The 26,436-nt window shown below is 42.7% G+C and overlaps 1 pseudogene across 1 annotated transcript; it reads right to left on the bottom strand.

The window, feature by feature from the left end:
- Positions 1 to 9,701: 9,701 nt before the first annotated feature.
- On the bottom strand, positions 9,702 to 26,027 carry LOC103630979 (alpha mannosidase - lipase pseudogene; annotated as a pseudogene). Its single transcript, NR_156479.1, has 17 exons — positions 25,654 to 26,027; positions 25,316 to 25,380; positions 24,936 to 25,150; positions 16,915 to 17,061; positions 16,492 to 16,610; positions 16,294 to 16,380; positions 16,157 to 16,228; positions 15,940 to 15,986; positions 15,359 to 15,529; positions 15,134 to 15,235; positions 13,686 to 15,039; positions 12,315 to 12,746; positions 12,027 to 12,129; positions 10,693 to 10,854; positions 10,309 to 10,485; positions 10,125 to 10,213; positions 9,702 to 10,052 (listed from the first exon to the last, which is right to left on the bottom strand). The product of NR_156479.1 is annotated as an alpha mannosidase - lipase pseudogene (transcript).
- Positions 26,028 to 26,436: the final 409 nt, after the last annotated feature.

Raw genomic sequence — 26,436 nt, 5'->3', positions numbered from 1 at the left:
CACGCCAGCCCGAAGGCCACTGATGGCGTAGTGTATGGCGATGTGGTCGTCGACCGAAGGCAGTTGTGACTTGAGAGTCAGGAACTTGCGGTAGTACTCCCATAGGGTTTCCTTCTCTTGCTGTTTGCAGAGTGATAGCTCGGCCAATGCGTCGGTGTCAGGTCGGTACCCTTGGAAGTTGAGCAGAAACATGTCTCGGAGACTTTTCCAGGAATCGATGGACAATGGGGGCAACCTGGTGTACCAAGTTAGGGCCGGACCCTCAAGAGCGATGATGAAAGACTTGGCCATTGTGGCGTCGTCCCCTCCAGATGATGCGACGACGACTTGATAGCTCATGATGTATTGTGCTGGGTCGGTGCTGCCGTTGTACTTGGGGTAGGCCCCTGCCCTGAAATTGGCGGGCCATGGTGACACTTGGAGTTGCGGAGCCAGGGGCTTCGCTCATCAAGGTAGTTGATGCCTTGGAAAGCTGCGGCGTGCGGGATGAAGGGTCTACGCTGGGGAGCGAATAAGTCTCCGGCTGGCGCGCGCTGTTGGAGGGGCGGGTCGTGCTGCAGATCATGCTGGCCTTCGCACTGCATGAGTGCAATCTCTTGCTCGAGTTCCCGGGCTTTCTGCTCCTCGTCTTGTATCATCTGGCGCACCTTGTCTTGCGCGGTGACACGTCGGCGCTTGGCTTCGAGGATATCCTTCTGTTTTTGGAGGTTGCGGTTCTTGATGCGCAGGGCCCGCAGCTGTAGCTGTTCTTCGGCTGAGACTCCGATGACCTCGTCGTCCTCTGTTGCGTCTTCACCCTCTGGTGGAGCGAAGCCTGGGGGTGGCGCTTGTGGTAGTCCTCCAGAGCTGCAGGTGCGTAGGGTGCCTTCGAGAGTGGGGTGTTCGTGGCGCTGTCTTGTGCTGAGAGCTTCGTCTTCGCAGGCTTCTTGGGGGTGTTGTCCGTGAGGGCCTTGCCTTTTTTCTCAGCTAGCAGCACTGCCTTCGCTGCTTCGTCGACGGATGGGGCTGCCTTCAAACTAGCTCTCTTGGGTGCCATCACGGGTGGTTCGTAGCACGAACGGTGGGCGCCAAATGTTGGAACTCGCTCTCCAGGGCAAGTGGATCCAACGAGGGAGTGAGGAGAATGCAAACATAGTTTACTCGCGAGATGGCAATAGCTTTGTTAATCTAGCCTCTTAAGGGCACTGTACGGGGGTATTTATAGGTACCCGAGCGCCGAACACCCCAGGACAAGGATGGTTATTGTAAGGCCCAAAACTTATATAAAAAAAACTATAATAAAAATAATGAATAAATATATCTATATGATAATGCTTTGGGATTATGAAACCTAAGGCGATTAATTGATCCCTTTTAGTTTAACAAGTTCAAGTAATAGGATTATATTAGTCGAATAACAAAATAAATAAATACAAAAAATGGGCACCTCATAATGAAATTCTTGTATTTGTATTCAAATTTGTGAAACAAGTTTGAGTTTAAAAAAATTAGAATTTGGAAATAAAAAGGGAACAGAAAAGAAAAGGATGGAAATTTAAAGGAAATCATTTATTTCCCCCTAAATAAATGACAAGGAAAACAATAAATAAAATATTGGAAATAATAGATGTTATATTTTCTTCCAGGGTGTGTTTGATATTTGAAAACTTGGGAGTTCATAACATGAGTTGAATTGAATTTAAAGGGAGGGATTATAAATGGGAGAAGAATATAGAAAGGAAAAAGAGAAAATATAGAAATCCCGGCTGGGTCGTTTTCCTCTTCGGCCGACCCAACTCAGCTTCTCTCCCCGCTCAGCCCATGGCGCTCACTATTGTTCACGTATGTGGCTTACTAGTGGGGCCGCCCTGTCATCACCTATTCCTTGCTCCATGCGCATCTCAACAGAACCCGCCATGCTCGCATGGTCAGCACTCCCTCGCCACGATGTTCGTCGTTCGGTTCCCTCCGCTCGGACTTCACCGTGGTGCATAAAAGTCGAAGCTCCGCGACCCCTTCCCTCCATCCACCAATTCGAGGCCGTATCACCGAGCGTGAAGAGCCTTACCACCGCCGCCGCGGAAAGGAAGAGAGAAGGTTAGAGAGAGTAGAGCCGCCACATGCTACAATGGTCGGAGCTTCAACGCGTCCGAGGGAGGTTGTAATGCCCTCGCCCAAGGATTTTGGGGGCTGGTGTTTCCAGGTGTACTCGTCGCGCGCGTGCTCCGTCGTGGAGCCGCCTGTACCATGGGCAGACTTATGCGCAGCACAGAAACCGGTAAATCCCCTCCCATGTCATTCACCACCATCCTCTATGTGGATCGCATATCTCTGCCTCGCGCTAGGAGCACCAGAACACCGGGGCGCCGCTCTCCGGCAAAGTACCGCCGCTGGAGCCGTCTCCCTAGCCACCGCGCTCTGTGACTCGAGGGAGAAGATGATGTGCGAACCCTCGATCTATGAATGGGCGGCTCTGATTTGGTCAGAGTAACCCCTTCGCGTGTACACACTGGGACCGTAGATATTCCATTGGATGGCTCAGATCTTGTTAAGTGTACCGGTTCGGCCTAATCCATTGCGGGTCGTTTGATCATAATCGGACGCTTGCGGATCAATCTACGCATTTTAAAATCCGAGGCGTCAGTTATTGATCCAGTGGCTCGGGTGAGTTGGCTGGTTTGGATCTAATCGTTAGAATTGCATCCAACGGATAGAATTCATTGATACCCCTTCGTTGTGGCGTTTTGCACAAGAGACCCTGTGAAATAGATGAATCAACCCGCCGTCCAGTGCGGGGGGAAATGAGTCTTAAGAAATTTTATGAGTTAGACCCCGGGTTCATTGTTATTGTGTGTGCAGCCCAGAACTCAGGAAAATAGGAGAAATTAATTTAGAAAATGATTTTTAATGAGAAAATAAATGCTAGAAACTTGTATAATTCATAGAAAATTTATATTAAGTTCAAATTGATCCATTCCAGTTCCTATAATTTTGTAGTACTATTGTTTATCATTTTGTGTCACTGTTTTGACATGAAAGCCATATTAAAATTGATATCCTAATTAATTTTGTGCTAAAACACCTAAAACCTCATAAAACTGTATCTTTTGAACTGTAGCTCCAAATTTAGTGGTTCTTGGTCCCACGATCTCGTAGCGACACGTAGATTATTATTACGCAGTTTATTCTTATGTTTGGTGTAATGTTAGTTTTGCCTATGCCGTGTTTGTTTGTATTGCTACGACTAGCTAGAGGTTACGAGCCATCCGAAGAGCAAGTTGGTACCTGGAATCTCAAGTCCCAGGCAAGTTGTGCCCTTGATCACTTCTTTTTACCCAGTCATGTTCTGATTAATCATAATGATCTGCATAGGTTAATTTTGATGGGACCCAATAGGTTACCCTAGTTTGTCTATCTTTATACCTTGTTTACTACTGAACTTTTTGGGTAGTACTTGCTAGTGCTTTATGTGGTTTTGGGTATGAAGATACATTATTCATGATCACACTTTTATTATCTGTTTATTATCATTGTTCATGATAAGATCATTATGTTAATTGGAACATGGAGCGACCACCCGGGAAAACAGTGCTACCACAAGGGTTTATGGACGCCCTTGACTGATTAATTAGGAAAGCTAGTGGAGGACTACCTTACCCGAAAGGGGCAAGGGCAGTAGGAGAGTGGTCAGTGTAGGGAGGTCCTTGGTTGATTTTGCTGCGATGGCGGTCAGGCAAGAACCCTGCATTGGAGCTTCCTATAAACTGTAGCGGGTTTTCTGAAGCTAGTGGAACTTTGTAAAGGCCTCGTAGTGTTACCCTGCCTCGCCTCCTCGGTAGAGGTGTATGGGAAGTCGCGATCCCTTGGAAGATGGGTAACATGACTTGTGGGTAAAGATGTGCAACCTCTGCAGAGTGTAAAACTGGTATACTAGCTGTGCTCACGGTCATGAGCAGCTCGGACCCTCACATGATTAATTTATGGAACTAAATTCAATTTGTCATATGCATTGCATCGCAGGTGATGTTGTTACTTTTGTTCTACTGCTTAATTGGGTTGGTATTTACTTATACTTAGTAATTGCTTTTAAAATTTTGACCAACTTTAAAAGCGATGCTCAGCTCTAACCATCCTCTTTGGTAAGCCTTACACTTCACATGAACTCCCACCTTTGGCGAGTTCATTCACATTATTCCCCACAACTTGTTGAGCGATGAACGTATGTGAGCTCACTCTTGCTGTCTCACACCCCCCACAGGTCAAGAACAGGTACCGCAGGATGAGGCGCAAGGAGGATGCTGCGATGAGTTCGTGAGAGATCTAGGTCGTTGTCTCCCAGTCAACTTTGGGTTGCTGGACCGTTGTCTCCTTATAATGTAATTATTTATTTATTTTGTATAGAACTCCTGTTATGTAGTAAAGATGTGACATTCGATCCTGTGCCATGAATCATCATATGTGTGAGACTTGGTCCCAGCACACCTGGTGATTATGTTCGCGCCCGGGTCCTGGTGCCCCGAAACCCGGGTGTGACAGAAGTGGTATCAGAGGAATGTTGACTGTAGGACGAAACCTAGATAGAACTGGACAACCATTATCTACTTACCTCTTCGGCCGGCCCAACTCAGCTTCTCTCCCCGCTCAGCCCATGGCGCTCACTGTTGTTCACGTATGTGGCTTACTAGTGGGGCCGCCCTGTCATCACCTATTCCTTGCTCCATGCGCATCTCAACAGAACCCACCATGCTCGCATGGTCAGCACTCCCTCGCCGTGATGTTCGTCGTTCGGTTCCCTCCGCTCGGACTTCACCGTGGTGCATAAAAGCCGAAGCTCCGCGACCCCCTTCCCTCCATCCACCAATTCGAGGCCGTATCACCGAGCGTGCAGAGCCTTACCACCGCCGCCGCGGAGAGGAAGAGAAAAGGTTAGAGAGAGTAGAGCCACCACATGCTACAATGGTCGGAGCTTCAACGCGTCCCAGGGAGGTTGTAATGCCCTCGCCCAAGGATTTTGGGGGCTGGTGTTTCCAGGTGTACTCGTCGCGCGCGTGCACCGTCGTGGAGCCGCCTGTACCATGGGCAGACTTATGCGCAGCACAGAAACCGGTAAATCCCCTCCCATGTCATTCACCACCATCCTCTATGTGGATCGCATATCTCTGCCTCGCGCTAGGAGCACCAGAACACCGGGGCGCCGCTCTCTGGCGAAGTACCGCCGCTGGAGCCGTCTCCCTAGCCATCACGCTCTGTAACTCGAGGGAGAAGATGATGTGCGAACCCTCGATCTATGAATGGGCGGCTCTGATTTGGTCAGAGTAACCCCTTCGCGTGTACACACTGGGACCGTAGATATTCCTATGGATGGCTCAGATCTTGTTAAGTGTACCGGTTCGGCCTGATCCATTGCGGGTCGTTCGATCATAATCGGACGCTTGCGGATCCATCTACGCATTTTAAAATCTGAGGCGTCAGTTATTGATCCAGTGGCTCGGGTGAGTTGGCTGGTTTGGATCTAATCGTGGCCCTTAGAATTGCATCCAACGGATAGAATTCATTGATACCCCTTCGCTGTGGCGTTTTGCACAAGAGACCCTGTGAAATATATGAATCAACCCGCCATCCAGTGCGGGGGAAAATGAGTCTTAAGAAATTTTATGAGTTAGACCTCGGGTTCATTGTTATTGTGTGCGCAGCCCAGAACTCAGGAAAATAGGAGAAAGTAATTTAGAAAATGATTTTTAATGAGAAAATAAATGCTAGAAACTTGTATAATTCATAGAAAATTTATATTGAGTTCAAATTGATCCATTCCAGTTCCTATAATGTTGTAGTACTATTGTTTATCATTTTGTGTCACTGTTTTGACATGAAAGCCATATTAAAATTGATATCCTAATTAATTTTGTGCTAAAACACCTAAAACCTCATAAAACTGTATCTTTTGAACTGTAGCTCCGAATTTAGTGGTTCTTGATCCCACGATCTCGTAGCGACACGTAGATTATTATTACACAATTTATTCTTATGTTTGGTGTAATGCTAATTTTGCCTATGCCGTGTTTGTTTGTATTGCTACGACTAGCAAGAGGTTACGAGCCATCCGAAGAGCAAGTTGGTACCTGGAATCTCAAGTCCCAGGCAAGTTGTGCCCTTGATCACTTCTTTTTACCCAGCCATGTTCTGATTAATCATAATGATCTGCATAGGTTAATTTTGATGGGACCCAATAGGTTACCCTAGTTTGTCTATCTTTATACCTTGCTTACCACTGAACTTTTTGGGTAGTACTTGCTAGTGCTTTATGTGGTTTTGGGTATGAAGATACATTATTCATGATCACACTTTTATTATCTGTTTATATCACTGTTCATGATAAGATCATTATGTTAATTGGAACATGGAGCGACCACCCGGGAAAACAGTGCTACCACAAGGGTTTATGGACGCCCTTGGCTGATTAATTAGGAAAGCTAGTGGAGGACTACCTTACCCGAAAGGGGCAAGGGCAGTAGGGGAGAGGTCAGTGTAGGGAGGTCCTTGGTTGATTTTGCTGCGATGGCGGTCAGTCAAGAACCCTGCATTGGAGCTTCCTATAAACTGTAGCGGGTTTTCTGAAGCTAGTGGAACTTTGTAAAGGCCTCGTAGTGTTACCCTGCCTCGCCTCCTCGGTAGAGGTGTATGGGAAGTCGCGATCCCTTGGCAGATGGGTAACATGACTTGTGGGTAAAGATGTGCAACCTCTGCAGAGTGTAAAACTGGTATACTAGCCATGCTCACGGTCTTGAGCAGCTTGGACCCTCACATGATTAATTTATGGAACTAAATTCAATTTGTCATATGCATTGCATCGCAGGTGATGTTGTTACTTTTGTTCTACTGCTTAATTGGGTTGGTATTTACTTATACTTAGTAATTGCTTTTAAAATTTTGACCAACTTTAAAAGCGATGCTCAGCTCTAACCATCCTCTTTGGTAAGCCTTACACTTCACATGAACTCCCACCTTTGGCGAGTTCATTCACATTATTCCCCACAACTTGTTGAGCGATGAACGTATGTGAGCTCACTCTTGCTGTCTCACACCCCCCACAGGTCAAGAACAGGTACCGCAGGATGAGGCGCAAGGAGGATGCTGCGATGAGTTCGTGAGAGATCTAGGTCGTTGTCTCCCAGTCAACTTTGGGTTGCTGGACCGTTGTCTCCTTATAATGTAATTATTTATTTATTTTGTATAGAACTCCTTTTTTGTAGTAAAGATGTGACATTCGATCCTGTGCCATGAATCATCATATGTGTGAGACTTGGTCCCAGCACACCTGGTGATTATGTTCGCGCTCGGGTCTTGGTGCCCCGAAACCCGGGTGTGACAGTTATGCCCTCGGGTACCCGGATTATCCCAGAATATTCCCATAAAAGAGGGTTACAGACCATCATTACAGAAAAAGCTATTACAAATGAGGCACGTAACTCGCCTGTCCACGTGGGGCCCGTTACAGTGGGCCAAATTCCACGTGGGCCTCCGGGCGAGATGAGGGACGCGGGACCGGTGGACTTCGTCGGGGTCTAGCCTTCGTCTTGCGATGGAGAGGACGAAGGGTGACCGCGCCTACCGTCACGCGTTCGTTGATGTGGCGACGCGACGAAGGCTTCGCGCGAAGGGTAGCGTCTTCGCCTTCGCCCCAACAATCTCTTAGAACTATCTTATTTTGGTCCGCTTTATTTTAATTTATCTAAATATTCAACATTGCTGATATTAAATTTGCCTTTTAAAATGAAGACATTCAAATGTTAGTAGTCTGAAGTATTAAAATACTGAATTCCTGGAAGGAGAAAACATAATTGAAACCTGCAAATACTGAATTCCTGGAAGGAGAAAACATGATTGAAACCTGCAGCGTATCGTGGTAGCTCTTACACGAAAACAATAAATTTCATGAGTTCATCTAGCTCTTATTTGTTCACTAGGTCAGTGCCCGTGCGTTGCAACAGGATCATATAATACCTCGATAACTTATATATACAAATGTGTGTTATACTGTTATGAGATGGAGGACGACATCTACGAGTCGTCTGGGATGACGTTGAAGAGAAACTCGGGTAGTAGTGTAGTATACAAGATTTAACAAGAAAATTTAAAGGCAAAAATTCAAGAATGATCTTTCATAGAACATCATAGTTTAGATATTCAAATCAATAAATATAAAATAAGCATAAGCATAATTGTTTATTTAATCTATTTTTTTCATAATAGGTTGAGGTACTCTTGTATATTTCCAGAAATGTTAAATCGCGAGGGGAATGGAATGGGAATGGCGAACACACGAACATGGAGAGGGCGACACACGAAACCGCTACCAGAGATCGACATCATCGGTTGGGAGAAGACTCTGAGCGTCCCTAGCGATGCGGTGGGCCACGAGCGGAGGTGGTTGTGGCTGGCGGAGAAAGGATTGCGCATGATAGATTCAGAGCTTGGAGGTTACTGGGCGGCAGTCAGCTGTGGGCCCATGTGATCGGACGGTCCAGATTGATCGAAGGCAGAACGACAGAACCAGAGAGGCAGGCTACCCTTGCAGCCTTAATAAGTAGTAGAGAAAAACAGGTGCAGTCTTAGTGATATCCAGAGCAACTCCATTCTTTAATCATATATCTATCAGAGAAATTATACAATGAGTTAGTGACATCATTTCTGCAGGAGTAATATTGCAAGATGCAAGAGTTTAAAACGAACATCACTACCTCGTATTAATATGATAAGAGCATGCTGGAAAAATATATAAAGATACATGAGTAGGAAGCTCGTTTTAATGAAGGATTTCCAATATTCTGTATAACATCCCATTTGAAATTGCTAAAAGATATGTAAGTAATCTAAGCATAATATGAGAGGTAACAAATTTAATTTAATAATCAATGTGTTAATAGATGAGGCTCGTGTGTTGCAATGAGAACATATAATATCATAATAACTTATATACAAATGAGTGTTATACTACTATGAGATGGAGGACGACATCCGGTAGCCGTCCGGGATGGCATTGAAGCGAAACTCGGGTCACGGTCGAGTGCGCTGGCCCTATGGCGTGAGGTCGCTCGTCTAGGTGCCGCGTGAGGTGGAGGGGACAGTCTCGAGGAGGGAGCAATCTCCGAGGGCCAGTGGTGGAGTGGTGGCGCACAGTCACCGAGTCGCTCGCCTTGCGGCGGCGGAGGGATCAGATATACACACGACGCAAAATTTAAAGTTAAATGAGTAGAGTTGAATGTTGTCCATGTATGTAAATTGAGAGTTGAGACCTTTGACTTCGATTGTAAATACACGAGTCCATACAGAAAGCAAAAGTGTCGACAACAACACGGCGTCGCTTCGTCGCATGACACTATGACAGCAGGATCTGATTCCTCCGGCTAAGAGCAGGCACTCTGTATTGGAGGGATTAGGCTCTGTTGAATCATGATCTTCAGGTTTAGAATAGCATGAATGAAGGTTTGCAAGGGTTGCATTCTTTGATGTGAAAAAGCAAACGCATACATCAAATGAAGGTAAAGCTAAGGTGAAATTCTGTAAAAAATCTTGAAATGCCTCATGTAGCAACAAAATGATGGAATGGCCAAACAAGGAGTGCCACCTAATACTTGCATAACTTGGTAATACATAGTGTTATTGATATACACAAATTGAATTGTGCGGCAATCTTATGGAGCTTACAATGTATCGAATGTCACTTGGTCAAAGGGGTGCATTTAAAAAGGTGAGTCTCTCCTTAGTCCTTACCCTCTGGAGAGCCCAGTATTTCATGAGTTGTACACAACAGTATTTCATGAGCTGTACACAAATTGAAAATAAAAATATTGTACAAGGGTGCATTTCGTGGCATACAAAGTCACATTGATTCTAGAGCTCATGGTTCTTGCATATATATCTTAACAAGATGATGGATCCATCAACTTCACGAATGTAGTTGTATACTTGGTTGGCTGTACCAATCACGAACTGACAGGTTCCCCTTGAGTCAACATGTAGTGTGACACTGTAGTACTCAAGATTATCTGCTACGCTCATCCCATGACCCACTTCTTCAAGAAAACACAAATAATATGAAACACACATAGGAAATAAATGTACAAAATAGATAGACTGATATGTACCTGCTATAGGTCGGGTCCTCACCAGAATCATCACATACAATCTCATTTCTGGCAACTACATTTCCATCTATGCTCTCATGAAGTCAAACCTGAAGATAAATAAATACAGAAGAAATGGATGGATGCTAATCTAGGAAAAGTACGCATCTCTATAAATTCTTTTTGACTATAATCAAATACATACCTCTCTAGCGAAGTGGTGGTATGTCCATTTACTTAAGTAATAATAATACGGTGGTAATTGCGGCACAATATCGTTTTTATGGGTCACATGGATTGTTCTTGGGACTTGTTAGCCAAGGCATACAACAAATGCAGGATTGCCTAACCGAGGCTGTCCAAAAGTCATGAGCTCAACGTCCTATGATCCGAATTTAACATGTAAAAAATGTAGAGATATCAATGAAGCCAACCATCTGATATATGTAAAAAATGTAGAGATATCAATGAAGCCAACCATCTGATATATTAACAATACATGTGATGGTATCACAAAACAAGTACAGGTTATTTGTAGAGCATATATTGAAATTTGGTATAATAAATCAAGTACATTAAAAATACTTACAAATAGATCAAGGGCACAAAATGAAGCTAGATCCCCTCCAATGGAGTGTCCAACAACATTTACAGGTCGATTTACATATGTTTTTCTTGCCCATTTAATAGACTTCAGGATCTCATATAGTAGAGTTGTATTATCGTATGCAGAATAAAACCCATGATAGACCTGCAACATTAGACAGACAAGCAACAGGCAAACACAAGTCTGGCACAGGAAAAATGATAGTAAAGAGTGAAATATTCAAAGATGCATATATGCTATCCCAAACCATTCGGTTTTTCCAAGGGACTCCATGTCTGGCACAGAAAAAACTCCACAAGTGTCAATCTTTTGCCATCACTTAGACCAACTATACATGTGAGAACAATTCTGTTTCCATGCTTAGCACATATCAGCATCGTGAAATCTGCACATCACATCGTCTATTACCAGGAGTTGGCATCAGGACTAAAGAGTGAAATACTTGACAAATTGATAGGCCTAAATGTGTTAAATTTTGTTATGAGTCCAGTCAAGGTTAGTAGCCACTCATGCACATAGACAGAAACATGATCCCCATTCACCTCTACTGGGCAAAATGGTTATACTGCCTCTGTCTCAAATTAAAATTTGTTTTACCTTTAAATGGATTAATACAATAATTAATGTATGTGTTTCATATATGTGTCTAGATTCATCATCGTCCTTTTGAATATAGACATAAAAATCAATAGCTACAACGACTAATATTTTGGGACGGAGAGAGTATTTGTCTTGGTTTAGAAGAACTACGGATGGCAGACTCAAACTCTGAAGCAGTGAAGCCTCGAGGAGGGTGTCTATTGCTCTGTTATCTGGACCATTTTGAATGATACTACGATAGAATTGAGCCTTCCAATGTTCAGGGTTTCCTAACCACAATCGTGTACTTCCTTACAATCCTCTCTAGAGCAAGGAGGGCCTCTCGGTACCAAAACATCCCATATAACTTTAGCTTTCAAGGCAAAAAATATATTTTCCTTCATAAGATAAAATGATAGTAACATTACACAAAGAACTCACAAGGCAGAAGGAGCAACAATAATAGCATACGTGGCCCAATTTATTGTCTTATTTTGCTTTTATATTACTTTGTGTTGATCTTCTACAACTACTTTTGTGTGATATATCATGGCTTATCAACTCAAGGCAAGGAGCAAGGCAGAAGGAAATTAGTGTAGCCTAGCAGTAGCAGCTCTAATGTTTTAAAATATCATAAGTTAATGTCAAGGATATTAGCTTTGACATGCTTGAAGTTTTATAGACCAATACAAGATTATCAATCGTGAGCTTGTGATGAAGTTAGAAACTAATTTCACCTGATGCATTTGATTGTTGTCCTCAGCAGCAGGCTCACTACTTCCATCACCCATATCAAAAAGCCCAACCCTCTTATTGTTGTTACCTAGGCTACTTTGGTATCTGCAAAAAAAACTTTTGAATTAGCCTTAAAATTTACAATAGGTACCAAGTGGAACAAATGTGGAGGTATAACAATTTAAATTAGAAGTTTCTTAATTTTAGTAGTATGCATCTTTGTAATTAAAACCATATCATACACATCTTCAGGCTTCATGGTAATAAAATAAGTCAGCTTGCGCTTCCACCTGAAAGATGAGCCAACAAGAATTGCATCTTCTGAGACTGTGGACATCATTTTAGTCTGAGCAGTTGTCGATAATCTTCCATTACTCTCAGGTATAGGTGAGCCATGAACTTGAGCATCCTTCACTCTAGAATGATTGCCTGTAGCATCTAGCTCACATTCTAAACTGAGCTCTTCGAACTGGCTTGATGGAGATGCGTATATCAGGTTCAACAAAGCATCACCGTAGCCACCTATCTCAATCGAAGGGCAAGTAATGTTGCATGCCATCCTCATGGACAGACTCTTGTTGAAGCAACCAGTTCTTGAATTTATCTTCTGAGTTGTTCGACATTTTTCCTTGACGTATTTCTGACACCAACTTAGGCACAACTTAAATGAGCATGTTGGACATCATCTCAAGAATTGGCTCACAGAGAGCTTATAGTTATTACTGCTTTCAAAAAGCATTCAACAAAACTCTAGTTAAATGAGAAATTGCAACAAAAAATAGCAGTTTATAATACATCAAAAGGAAGCATAACCAATACCAAAATGCATATTAGATTAGCTAAGGAAAAAAATGAAAATTGAACTCTCTAGAATGATCAATGTAGATGCTTCAGTGCAAAAGAACCATAAGGGCACCATAATCCGTTTATGGTACCTACAATTAGGTAACAAGCAAAGTAATAGGGTCGACTTGTTTATATGACATAAATATATGAACATGTGAAAATGACTAACAAAACTGGAACATGATACTAATCTAGCGAGAAGATAACCATTAACATGCAGATTCACATTTGCCTGACCAAAGAAATATCAAGATTGATTTATTTCATGCGCACCAGAAATATTAGAGTAAAATGCACTCGGTCCTTAATTTTTCTCCAGGTTCTCATTTAAGTCCAAATTCAATGAGGATCTGGGTCCTTATACATTTAAATTGGTTGCTCTAGAGTGAATCATTTAAAAAGAGGACCTAAAGTTCAAGGACCCAAGTTACACTTTAATCTGTACAAAATAACACAAAGTGAACAGAGAAAACTCATTAAACTGTAGTGACCCATGTAGCTATATGAAGTTATGTTTAACGAGGAACATGAGAGTATCTAAGACAGACCATGCAGACCTAGTGAAGAGCATAGCAGTACACTATATCTCAATTGGACAAGCATGATGGTGCAATAATTTAAACTGACAACTAAAATAATAAGGAGGCAATTTAATACGAGCTGCAATTTGTTTCTCCAATCACATCAGTTCAACAAGCATGTGCCGCCACTTTTGGCAATCATCACAGAACACCCATCCTCACATGGGAATATGTACCCACATATAAATTTGTATTAAAAATGGCTAAGATCTTACATGTTGGCAAAGAATATACCTAAATGTTGACATCAACTTTATTGTCCCCAATTATCATTCCTTTTCCAATAGCAACTACCTTGCCACCCTGAGGTCTAGACTGAGCAGTCGTTGGAAGCAAAATTCCACCAGTTGTCTTCTCCTCGGAAGAGTTAATCTTTACAATCACTCTATCAGCCAAGGGCTTAAGTGTTGTATATTGCAATGGATAACAAGACACAATGTTTATTCCTGCAAAGTATTAATACAGTCTCTGGAAAACAAATGAAGTTATCTGTGCCAAGTGAGGAGGCTGCAAAATATAGCCCAATGTCCCAGCCAACAAAATGTTAAGTCTCTATTCCAAATTATAAGGTGTTTTGGTTTTATCTCATTGCACGTGCATTATAAAAAATGATTAAATTCTGGTTTAGACTGATGTGACATAATAGAAAGCTATGTTTCTAGCTTTCAAATATAAACACATTTTATCTTTCCAGAAGAAAAGACATAGTTGCTTATTTCTTCTTAACACGGTTCCTTCTAGGTGATTCAAGTTTACAACTTTACATTTAAGAAATAGAGTAAAAATCAATATGCCCACAATTTAGGATTTCCATATAAAAATCTTGAAGGATATAATGTCTACTTATTCAAAAAAAATCATTTTTGACAAAAACTGCAGTCTACATGGGATGCCAGTGCGCTAGATATGAAGACAACAACAAGGCAGTTTCACCAAAATTTGAGGTGCGGAACCTTGTGAAGCATCACAGAATGGTGTATGATCTTTTGCGGGTTAAGCTCAGCTCAGGTCTCCATGTTGTCTCCACTCTCCATTGTTGCAACCCCCCCAAAAAGTTAGGATCTTGATTGTATAATAATGTTGAATAAGCATTGTTCTATGTTTCAAAATAAGTCTGTCATAGTAGTGTCGTGTAACCATGAACTGATTGCCAAAACAATGTCATTGGCATGCTCTTCTTATGAAGATCTGGTATTTGGATTAGATTGGAGTGAAGAATTTATTTCAACTATTTTTGATGAGTAATGGTCATGCTAATCACGTCGGATGTGAGTTTTATTGGTTTTTATCTCTATGTCTCAAGAGTTTCAACTCACGATGGTGTTATACTTTTAACCCAAAAAATAGTGCCACAGTGGGAGACGACAGCCAACTTGGTTCTCCTTTGGTTAAAGTAAAATAAAATCTGCTTTCAGGAGAATCAACCAACATCTTATGATGTGCCACGTTACAGGAAAGCTTCTAGTCCATTTGTCCATGCACCAAAAGTTCAAGTCATTTTGGTAGTCAACAGGACCAACCATCTTTTTTTTTTGAGGAAAGGACCAACCATCTAAGCAACGCCACAAAAATGGGAACTTTCATTGACCTGCTAGACCATAATTTTGGACTCAATAATTCAAGTTCAAGAACATGGAATTGAATGAAAGAGGCCAACTACCTTTAAATTAAGATCAACTCACCTAAAAGAACAAGAAAACTGGGCACAAGGTAGAACTACTTGCAGCTATCACTTGAGCCTCTCTGAATGAAATATCCAACTATATACCATTAATGCTTTCATTCTGCAAGAAGAAATGCATAAAAGAATCGAATGAATCAACCATACACACATCTAGAAATTAGATGAAGGCCATAAATTGGCAACCAAAAAAACTTTTATACCAAGACATTACAAATTTCGATACCTTAGATGCTCCAAGAGCAAGGCATTTCGAGTAGTCATCTGTCGTGTGTTGTTTTGCTATACCTGAGACCGCATCATGATGCTGGGCAATTGCCATTGGGTCTTCCAAGCTGGTCGTGAACAGCCCTAAGGAACTCCTCCTACCTACTAAAAATTCTATTTTACGTGCATCCTGCAAACAAATACAGGTTCCCAAATGACTTTTTTTCATGTTTTTTGAGCATAGAATTTTTCATGCTACTCAAATTAAATCATTTCAAGGACTCACGGGAAATAATCATCATATTTTACTGACCAAGATACATTTGACAAATGTTTTGCATCTATGTAAATGGATGGGGTAGAATACAGCGCATGCACTCGGCCATCCTGCAGCAATTCGGGCATTATTTTCTAATTCATCGGTTCCACGACATCAATTAACCGTGGCATATTGCACATGACTAATGTGCTTAGGCAGCATCTCACAGAAAAAAGACTTTGTACGTAGTAGTACCATTGCAGAAAGGTAAATTAAAATGACAGCTGAACAAGAAAATTGTGTATCAAAACTTGAGAGCTTCAGTTTAAAATCAGCAATACCTTGTTCACGCGATAGATAAGTTTGTCCATATTCCGGAACCAAGATTCTGCATATTGATAACTAAAATTATCTCCCATGGTCCACATTATGTGATTTGTACGCGTAAAGTTTGCTTGATCATCACAAGTTAATTAAATCCAATTTTCTTACTTTGAACGAAGCATAATTAATTGCTCTAGTGAACTACAGCCTGTGGCAACAATATTGAAAGTTTACCTGTTCTATGGCTGCAGCAACAAAATCATTAACTTGTTCTTCAACATTATAGTCAAACATCGGCATGTCATCCTACAAATTTCAATCTAAGATGCATGTAAGGTTCGAGGAGCATGGAAATGGTTGTGTAAATGTACCTGGACAGGCAAGATATTTTCATCTAAAACTTCAAAGCCAAAGCCATCTGGAGGGCTATAATCGACACGAAATACATTTGTAAATATCTGCAATTTAACCACCACAGAGTCAAATTCCCTTCAAAAAAACAAAATTCGATCCATTGTGCTAATGAATGGAATAGGCAGAACTAATTGTGGGGTAAGAAGAATAAGAACCTGTGAAGATGAACCGAAAGTTCTTGAGCCACGCCATATAACCTCAAGCCTTTGCCAGCTTTACGCCTTTTCTTATCTTGGTAATCGATTCTTGCAAAATGCAAAGAATCGAAGCCAAGCTACAATTTGCAATAAAAAAATGTTATATCCATATGCTTTGCACAGTCGCATGTTGATTGTCAAGAAAAAAAATGTATTGAGAATTAAACCCAGGAAAATCACTAAGGCTTAACATTTGCATCCACCGTACAAATATAATAATTATTTAGTAACTTTAATTAGTATATCATGTGCCTGCAATGCCAGACTGAAAAATGATAATTATAAGAATTGTATTTTCTATTTAGAAAAATGTAGGAGCTTATCATACTGGTTTTGGTAAAAAAATGGCTTCATCGCAAATATAATGTTAATAGTAGTTACCTCTGTTCCAAGCAATCGATTTGCCAGCCAGCTCTTGGAGTCTTGTTGAATTGTTTCTTGATCATCCGGTGACCAAGCGTGGTCTGATCAATCATGTCAATATAATGGACAGCAGCTTCATCATGCATGCACCATCGCCTAGCATTTCTGAATCATAATACCCACCATTAATTTTGTAGAGGAAAACAATATCGAGACAAAGCAAAATAGAATAAGGAAAATCACATTCCATACATGAACTCTAGCTGACCCGAATGTTGATACATGGAACCTATATAGCAGTGGGGAACTATTTGATTTTTTAAAAAAAAAGAGAAGAAAAACTAAGGGGACGAACTTCAGGTTTGGAGCTGTCGAAGAACAGCAAAACATTGTTACAAGGTGCAGTTACCGCACTCTCAAAATGCTCTAGTTTCACGCCTAACCGTTACAGCCCGCGGTCCAGCTGTTTCGAAACACCAAAAAGGAAAGTATGTCGATGAGACCCCAAATATCTGAAGTCATTTGCTTAGTTGCCAATATGTGTCTCACACTACCTCTTTGATTGACATATAGCGAAGAGATGTCGCCATTCCGAAAAATGGTAGAGATGAGTTGTTGGGGGCCTTCGGCTTCCGAAGGTCCTCAAAAACGTGATTTGACAATGTTTCTGGAGTGTAATACATGAACAGGTACCTTCGAACATGGACCCTTCGGACAAGTCAAAGTCGCTGTATGAAGAAACACAAGGAGAACGAAGGATGGAACAGAGCCAAAGCTGTGCGCAAGGAAGCTTCGGCATGATGGCAGAAAAGAGGAAACCGGCTTAAAGAGGAAAAGACTATCTAGACCCTGATAAATTACTATAGAGTTATTATCAAAAGCAAAGGGCCTGGATGTAATTTTACATGGGCTGCGACCCGTGCCTATAAATAGGTGAACAGTACTCCCGTACTGTTCACGCTGACTTGGCATTCGCTTTTGCGTCACGCTTGTACTTTTGCTTTCCTTCAAGCCGAAGGTACATTTGTAATTTGTTATCATTTCTATAATAATAAAAATAGAAATGAGCTAATATTAATATTTAAGTATTTATGTTGTTTCTCATACTTTATGTGAATCCCTTTTTCATTATTTGTTATACTGATGAAGGTATGTCCTTCACAACCTTCGTCCGAAACTCATTATATCCTAAGGGAAATAATGCTTCGAAGGACGAAGGACTTTAACGATTTCTGTGTTGCCTTGTTCTTAATTCATAGCATTTAAGGACAAGTCCCCAACATTGGCGCCCACCTCTGGTGAACCCTTTTTGACCACCTTCGGCAAGCATCGACCTTCGTCATGCCGCCAAAGAAAGCTTCAGCAACAGGGGTTGCCGCTCTGCAGCCGCTGGACCCGAACCAGGAGACCCTTTCTCTTCGGGAAGCCCGAAGTCAGAAGAGGAAGGCCACCAGTCCAACGCCTCAGGAGGACGATTTGGACCAAGAAATCAGGAACATGGAGATGCTGCATCAACAAGTGCAAAGGAAGAAAGAAAAGATGGCCCGGCTAGCTGATCTTCAAAGGCAGATAGACGAAGCCTCTGAAGAAGTTCGTCATCTTACGCAAGATGAGCAGAACCGGAGGCCCCAGTACAGAGAGCTTCACCAAGAAGGCTTCGTCAACGAGGATGACTAGTATGAGGATTTCCATCATGGAAATTTTGCTTTTGATGATGCTTCTCCTCTGTCAGCAGAACTGCAGGCTACACCTTGGCCCCCGTCTTATAAACTACCCCAGCTCCCAATGTATGACAGACACTCAGATCCTAAGCAATTTCTGATGAGCTACGAAGCAACCATATCTTCATATGGTGGCAACACTGCAGTCATGGCTAAATCCTTCGTCATGGCAGTCAAAATGTTGCATAGACCTGGTACTCTTCTCTTCGGCCAGGAACAATCACATCGTGGCAAAAGCTGAAGGACATGCTCATCACTAGCTTTCAAGGGTTTCAGATGAAGCCGGTCACCGCTCAAGCTTTGTTCCAGTGCACTCAGGATCATGAAGAATACCTTCAGGCGTATGTCCGAAGGTTCTTACGACTGAGGGCGCAGGCGCCAACAGTGCCTAATGAAATTGTTATTGAGGCCATGATTAAGGGGCTTCGGCCAGGACCTACAACCCAATACTTCGCCAGGAAACCCCCACAGACCCTGGAGAAACTGCTTCAGAAGATGGATGAATACATCCGAGCAGATAATGACTTTCGGCAAAGAAGGGAGGAAGCTTACAGGTTCTCCGAAATGACCAGGGGCTTCGGAGGGAGAATCCACCCTAGGCACGTCAGATCTATCCATTCTACTCAGACTGACGATAGGGGAAGTCAGCAACAAAGGCCGCAGTATTCCTCCCAGGCTTCGGGGCAGCAACAGAATTATCCTCGGCCCCTAGCTCCAAGGGGCAGAGGCGCAAGGGGCTTCGGAGGAAGGTTTGGGGATCAGCCCAGAAAAATTTACTGCCTATTTTGTGGTGAGGACAAGGGCCATACTACCAGGATGTGCCATGTCACCATTCAAATATAGAAAGAGATAGCAGAAGCTACAGCTCAACAGAGCCAGCCGAAGCAGGTTATGCATACTGCTTCGTACCACTCACCATACATTCCAGAGTATGTGGGTAACCATCCTGCAGTTTTCGTTGTTTTGGCAAGCCAACCTCAGGCATCTTGGCAACAGCCCCCACCTCCACCACCAATGCAACTCGCTTATCCCCAAGGCCAGCAGCCAGAAGGGAGCCAGCACAATCATCAACAGAGAGATTTCAGGGAGCAGTCCGAAGCTCGCACAGTCAACAGTACTGTGCCAGAATCAAAGCACATCTACTAAGATATATCCTACTTCTGAAACAGTTTTTACATTTGTTATCATTTACCTTTTCAATAAAGATAAATCATTGAAAACTTAGTTCCTTTGTTATTTTCAATTTCTTGTAATAGCTTCGTCATTATCATAATGAATATATCTTCTTCAAACGTCGACGAAGTTCTAAAGGTCTTCACGAAGGAATGCATTGCAAGCTATTGCCGAAGCAACAAAAAAGTTCTTAAGGGAACGCAGTGTAAGTTTTCTGCTCAAAAGTCGTTCCAAAGGGAATGCAGAGCTTATAGCAAAAAATAAACGCTGATACCGCCGAAATAGAAGGCGAAGAAGCTCCTAAGGGAGGCTTACAGCAAAAAATAAATGCTGATACTGCCGAAATAGAAGGCGAAGAAGCTCCTAAGGGAGGCTTACAGCGAAAAGTCAACGCTGATATACCGAAAAACGGCAAAAAGATTGTATGCTCCACTGGGGGATGTGTGTAGGCCTTCGGCGCAAATATCATTTTGCATGTAATTACATCATTACATCATGTGCATAGCATAGCATCATACATCATATTGCCTCAATGGCACAAGAAGGGGATGCAATGTTGACCTTCGGAAAAGTAAACAATGTTGACCTACAATATTGAGCTTCGGAGATTGTTTCGAAGAAGTGCCAAGGCACAAAATAAGTTTTCAAGAAATACAACTTCATCACTTTGATATGAAAAGGAGATCCATTGTTCACAAAGCATAATATTTTTTCGGAATTGTATATTTTTACGGAATATGGACATTCTTCACGAAGCATGAAAAGAAGGGAAGGTGTTTTTTTTCGCCGAAGGCTCAAAAACGGTATGTACGTAAAGTTTCATGCATCGTAAAGATTTGAATTATAAACAGCTTATATATTACATTCAAAATTATAAAATGTTACACACATTGTCCAGCAAATATTACATTTCAAATGTCTTTGCAATAACAGCTAATCTTCTCTTAAAACTACTTCTGCAGCTTCGTTAAATAGTTGATCAACAACTTTATCCATAATAGCTTCGGCCATTTTTCTAAATTCATCATCCTCCTTTGCTTTGGGGTCCGCCAATGGCTCGGCGGGCTCTGGGGGAGGAGACAGTGCGGCTGTGTTGCAAACCGTAAATAAGTTCGAAGTTATAAAATTAGAACATAAAGTCAAAAGCCATTAATTAATACCTATTCGCCTTTCAAGATCCACACTTTTCTCGGCGGCCTTTGCTACTTCTCTAGCATCGTGAATACCTTTTTCACTTTTCCTTATAATTTCTTGAGCCATCTCCCGACCGCCATTCTCCCAGATGTCGGTGAAAAATTTTCCACCAACCAAGCTTGCTTCGGCTGAGGGGTCTTTTATATCTTCAATGCATAAGACAGCCTCGGTCTGCGCCAAGGATTTCACATGTTCGCAACCTCTCCTTTCCAAGATAGCGGCTATCCCCCTAGCACCCGAGAAGGCGCATATGTCCCCACGGCCACTCAAAATTTCTTCAAAAGCTTCGGCCTCGCCGTTGATCCAGTCGATTGGACCTTCGGGATCTCCCAGTACGAAGTTGCTTTCACTCGAAAATGCGCCGACGCTGGCGAAACTAGTCTTAATTGTTTCCACACATTTCATGGATTTTTCATAACATCTTTCTTTTGAAGACCGAAGTTCTGCAGTTGTTTTCTCCCAATGATTCTTCCAGTAATTGCTGGCGTCTCGGTCAGCTTCGGCAGTTGCACACTTTAATTTCGCTTCAGCCAGCTGTTTCTAAAGATTTTCAGTTTCGCATTTCTGGGCTTCAGCTTGGGCCTTGGAAGTAGCTTCGTCTTCTTTTATTTTGTTAAGCAATGAATTTAATATTTTATCTTTCTCAAGACCTTCATTCCTTAGCTCAATCACTTCGGAACGAAGGTTATTCAATGCTATGGTACATCCCTCGTCTTCAGCGCTTTTCTGCGCTCTGAGGGCGTTGCTAAGAATAAGGCCCTGCAAAAGAAATATGGTATTAAGAAATAAACACACGAATTTTTAGCCACGCAAAAAGGTTATTTTCTCACCTTTAAGCTGTTGTACGCTAAGCTGTCGGCCAATTCATCTTTTGACAAAACTGAGAGCCCATCTTCTAGAGTTGGGAATCCGAAGCTTCTTGCCATCTCCCGGTAGACAGAGATCTCCTTGCTGTCTGGGAGACAATACAAGAAGTCTTCTTCTCCGCTGCCATTAAATATCAACGCCCCTTTCGGATATTTTAATTTCTGGGCATAATGATGAGCTTCTTGCTTTTCCTCTTCAGATAGCATTTTGCCCGAAGCATGTCGTACAATATAATCAGGCAATTTGGAAGATGCTTCGGGAGTTGAAGAAAGAGTTTTTTCAGACAAAATTTGCTTCAAAGTTTCCTTTGTATTTTCTCCTTCGGTTTCCAAGGATTTCTCCTTGGCAGTCTCTGAAGGTCCAGTTTCGCTTTCAGCCTGGTGCTTTGTAGTTTCGGCTCCAGAGGATGTTGTTTCAATTTGTGCTTTTTGAGCTTCGGCAACTTTTTTAGGAGTAGAGCTGGAAGACTTTATTATCTTCAGTACATCCAAAACATTAACCATCCTTTTCCTTTTGGGGGTCACAGTTGGACCTTTTTGAGTTTGTGGCACTCCAACTTCTGCTGAAGGGCTTAAAATTTCTGATATTTTTGCCCCTTCAGTTTTCGGCTCTTCAATTCTTTCAGCCTTCGATATTGCAGATAGCTCTTCATCTTTCTACGCAGGTATAGGTTTTTTGGCTTCAGTGGCCGAAGCAGCCTCGCCGACAAATTCGGGCACTGTGGCCGGCTCAATATAGCGTGGCCGGTGGGTAAGAACCTTCACCTTTTTATCTTCGGCGTTGGCTCACTAGGAGCGGCCAAAACTTCCTTCACAGAAACTGTACCTTTTCTTTTCTGACCCCGTAACGGGTAGCGGTAGTCAGGATAGACAAACCCAATAGCATCAAAAACTCGGTTGAATCTTTTCTTCTTTCGGCCTCCGAAGGCCGCAGATAACGTAGTATCTTCTGCCTTTGAGTATGCCCCAAGCAATTCATCGCTTGTAGCTTCAATACATTTCAGCCACTCATCATTTGGTTCGACAAATTTACCCTCATATCTGAAAGTGAACTTCATTCTAACCAGCCCACCTTCGTCAGGCTTGGTGATAGTCTCTTTTGGCATTTCCCACTTTTCTACAAGTGGCCATACTCTGAAGGCTATATGCTCTTGGACTAAATCCCTTGTCCCAATGAAAGAGCAAACTACGCCGAAGGCCCTCTAGCATTCTTCGACTGCCTTGTCAATTCCCACCTTCGGTTTTCGGAGGCCGAAGCGCTGCCAGATAGGGCGCATGATAATATCTTTAATATCTTCTCGTGCTTTCAAGTCGTTTTTCACATAGAACCATTCCTTCATCCAGTCTCCGGGCCACCTCTTCCGAAAAGTCAGCACGGGACAGCTTGACCCAAAGCGAGCGCCGAAGCTATAACAGCCAAAATTGTTGTGATATTGCTCTTTACCCCAGGGTTTCGTCTCATATACTAGCTCGTGTATATTGCAAAAACTTTTTGCATTCGGCTCCAAACCCTGGCTCTTCACGACCCAGACAAAGATTCCCATTCTTATGATTGCTTCGGGCGTAATTTGATGAAGGTAGACTTGATAAATCTTTAAAACCTCAACCACAAATTTTCTTAATGGAAACTGAAGCCCAGCTTTAAAAAAGCTTCGGAAGATCACAACTTCATTCTCTTCGGGAGTAGGCACAGTCCTCTCTCCGTCATCAGCCCTTACAATAGACATGTCCCGAAAATATCTTCCCCTCATATTATCAAGATGACTCTGTTTAATAGTTGATTTTCCAAAAACTGCATGACTTGGTCGCCAGGGTCGATCTTCGGAGTCTTCCCCACCACTTTCCACATCATAACTGTCACTATCACCAGTGTCTTCAGATAAACCTTCTAAAATCTTCCTAGTAATCTTCTCTGTATTTGTCTTCGCTATCGATTCAATAAAGCCCAGGTTCTTCTCCTTAGAAAGGCTCAGTTTCATTTCGGCAACAACTTTCTTTTCCTGAGACATCCCTTCGGAAATGCTAAAAATGTGCTCTTAGGTCCGAAGCTAAAAATCTAGAAAGTTGGTCAAGTATTTGTGGGCAAAGAGCTGTTTGAGCAGGCAAAGCAAATGGCAAGAAGGCGTGCCAAGTGAGCTCGCGGTAGTAACATATTTATACACCCAGGGCATTGCAAGTGGGAGGGTCCCGCTTGCCATTGATTGTTGCTATTCTAGCAAGAGGAAGGTGTTTTTTCGGACCTTTGGCTTAGGGCCTTCGTCCATATCGCAATCTAAATTTATTATCCTAACAAATTAATATTGCGAGGGCTACTGTTGGGGGCCTTCGGCTTCCGAAGGTCCTAAAAAACGTGATTTGACAATGTTTCTGGAGTGTAATACATGAATAGTTACCTTCGGACATGGACCCTTCGGACAAGTCAAAGTCGTTGTATGAAGAAACACAAGGAGAACGAAGGATGGAACAGAGCCGAAGCTGTGCGCAAGGAAGCTTCGGCATGATGGCAGAAAAGAGGAAACCAACTTAAAGAGGAAAAGACTATCTAGACCCCGATAAATTACTATAGAGTTATTATCAAAAGCAAAGGGCCTGGATGTAATTTTACATGGGCTGCGACCCGTGCCTATAAATAGGTGAACAATACTCTCGTACTGTTCACGCTGACTTGGCATTCGCTTTTGTGTCACGCTTGTACTTTTGCTTTCCTTCAAGCCGAAGGTACATTTGTAATTTGTTATCATTTCTATAATAATAAAAATATAAATGAGCTAATATTAATATTTAAGTATTTATGTTGTTTCTCATACTTTATGTGAATCCCTTTTTCATTATTTGTTATACTGATGAAGGTATGTCCTTCACAACCTTCGTCCAAAACTCATTATATCCTAAGGGAAATAATGCTTCGAAGGACGAAGGACTTTAACGTTTAACGATTTCTGTGTTGCCTTGCTCTTAATTCATAGCATTTAAGGACAAGTTCCCAACATGAGTGAAAACTTGTTATTAGCTAGCAGGTTGGTATCCAAAAAATAAGAGCATATGAAAAGGGTATATCAAGCAATTGTTTTCCAGCTCCAAGTACCTTATCTACTATTTTCCCATATGCAAAAGATATGTAACAAGCGACTCAACAAGTTGACTTAGTTGAAGCTCTGTAAATCTTGTAAAGACCGGAGCAACTTCAATGATGGCATGTCTAAAAATTTTGGCATCAAAATACCTCAAAAGTCCTACTCTAGAGCCCATAATGTTCCGGTGATCACATAACCGACTGAAGCCTGAAGTGGCTTATTGTGCCTGTTATGCCAAAAGTAAATGATAAATAAATGAACCAAACAGTGAGTGGCATGCATGTGCGTGTATGTGTGGTTGCAGGTTTCCTCTCATAGAGGAAAACTACACCAGACATGACAGAACTGAGGAACTGAGGAAGTGGTAATAAGTGGTAATTTGTCAACGAACCAAGCTAGTGCAAGCAAGCCTGCCATGAGAAACAGTCAGGTGGTCTTCGACGACAGATCTCCGTCCTTTGTGCAAATAATGCTAAAAATCAATTAGCGGATTGGAGTCCAACGAGAAAATACATTAATCATGTACTAAACTCGCGAATGAAACTGAAACATTATTTGCTTGATTCGTTTTGGATCTGTTTTTTGTTGGATCTGAAAAAAATGTTGAAGTCGATGGTTTCGGGAACACCTCAATCGGAGGTGTGAGGTGTGGCCCAAGGGCCTGAGTATTACCGCCTCTTTGAGATCCGGCTCGTCGCGGATGGCAGTCGTGACCAATGACAGGCTTACCCTGTTGGTGTGATCCTGATGATGAGACCCACGCTGCTCTCGCTGTTTGCGCGACGACTCGAGGACGAGGCTGAGCACGAAGACGAACATCTCACTGACCAAAACTCCAGGAGCGTGAGGACGACGACCTGGGAGCTGGACATCGCACCACCTCCTTCAGCATGAACCCCGCGGCTCCGATCTTCTCGGCCACTACCCACGAGCACTGTGGGCTTCCCCAGGACGGCGCCCACGGCGGGAAAGTCGGGGGAGGTCGTCGACGCCGCCACGGCCGCGGCTGCGACGGGGGTGGTGAGGCGCAAGCGCTCGGCGTGGGCATGGGGATGTGCGCAGAGCGAGAGGCGGAGGGAGGAGAACGTGGGGACGGTGATGGAGATGATGGAAGCAGTTGCCAGGGAGGAGAGAAGATGTGAACGCACAAATGGATCTGGTAGTTGTGCGAAGGGACGCGGCTGATGGCTGGCGCGACATCCGACGGCGTGAGCGAAAGTTGTTCGCAGGGGAGAGGGTGCGGAGGGTCTGCGGTGATTGGCTGATTGCGGAGGGCGACATCCGACGGAAGGTGTTGCCAATAGAACGGACCGACGGTGCAGATCGATGGATGGCAGAACGGCAGGCTACCTTTGCTAACTTAATAAGTAGCAGAGATATGAATTTCTCGCTTATTGGATGTCATAAATGCAAATAACTACATGAGCAAAGTAAAACAAAGGAATAGATACACATAAAATATATTTGCATCATGCTAGGGTTTTCTTTGTTTGTGAACTTAATTGGAAAGTT

This window comes from Zea mays, chromosome 6 (assembly GCF_902167145.1).
Source record: "Zea mays cultivar B73 chromosome 6, Zm-B73-REFERENCE-NAM-5.0, whole genome shotgun sequence".
In the NCBI taxonomy this organism is placed as follows: Eukaryota; Viridiplantae; Streptophyta; class Magnoliopsida; order Poales; family Poaceae; genus Zea; species Zea mays.
This window is presented reverse-complemented; position numbering and strand designations above follow the sequence as displayed.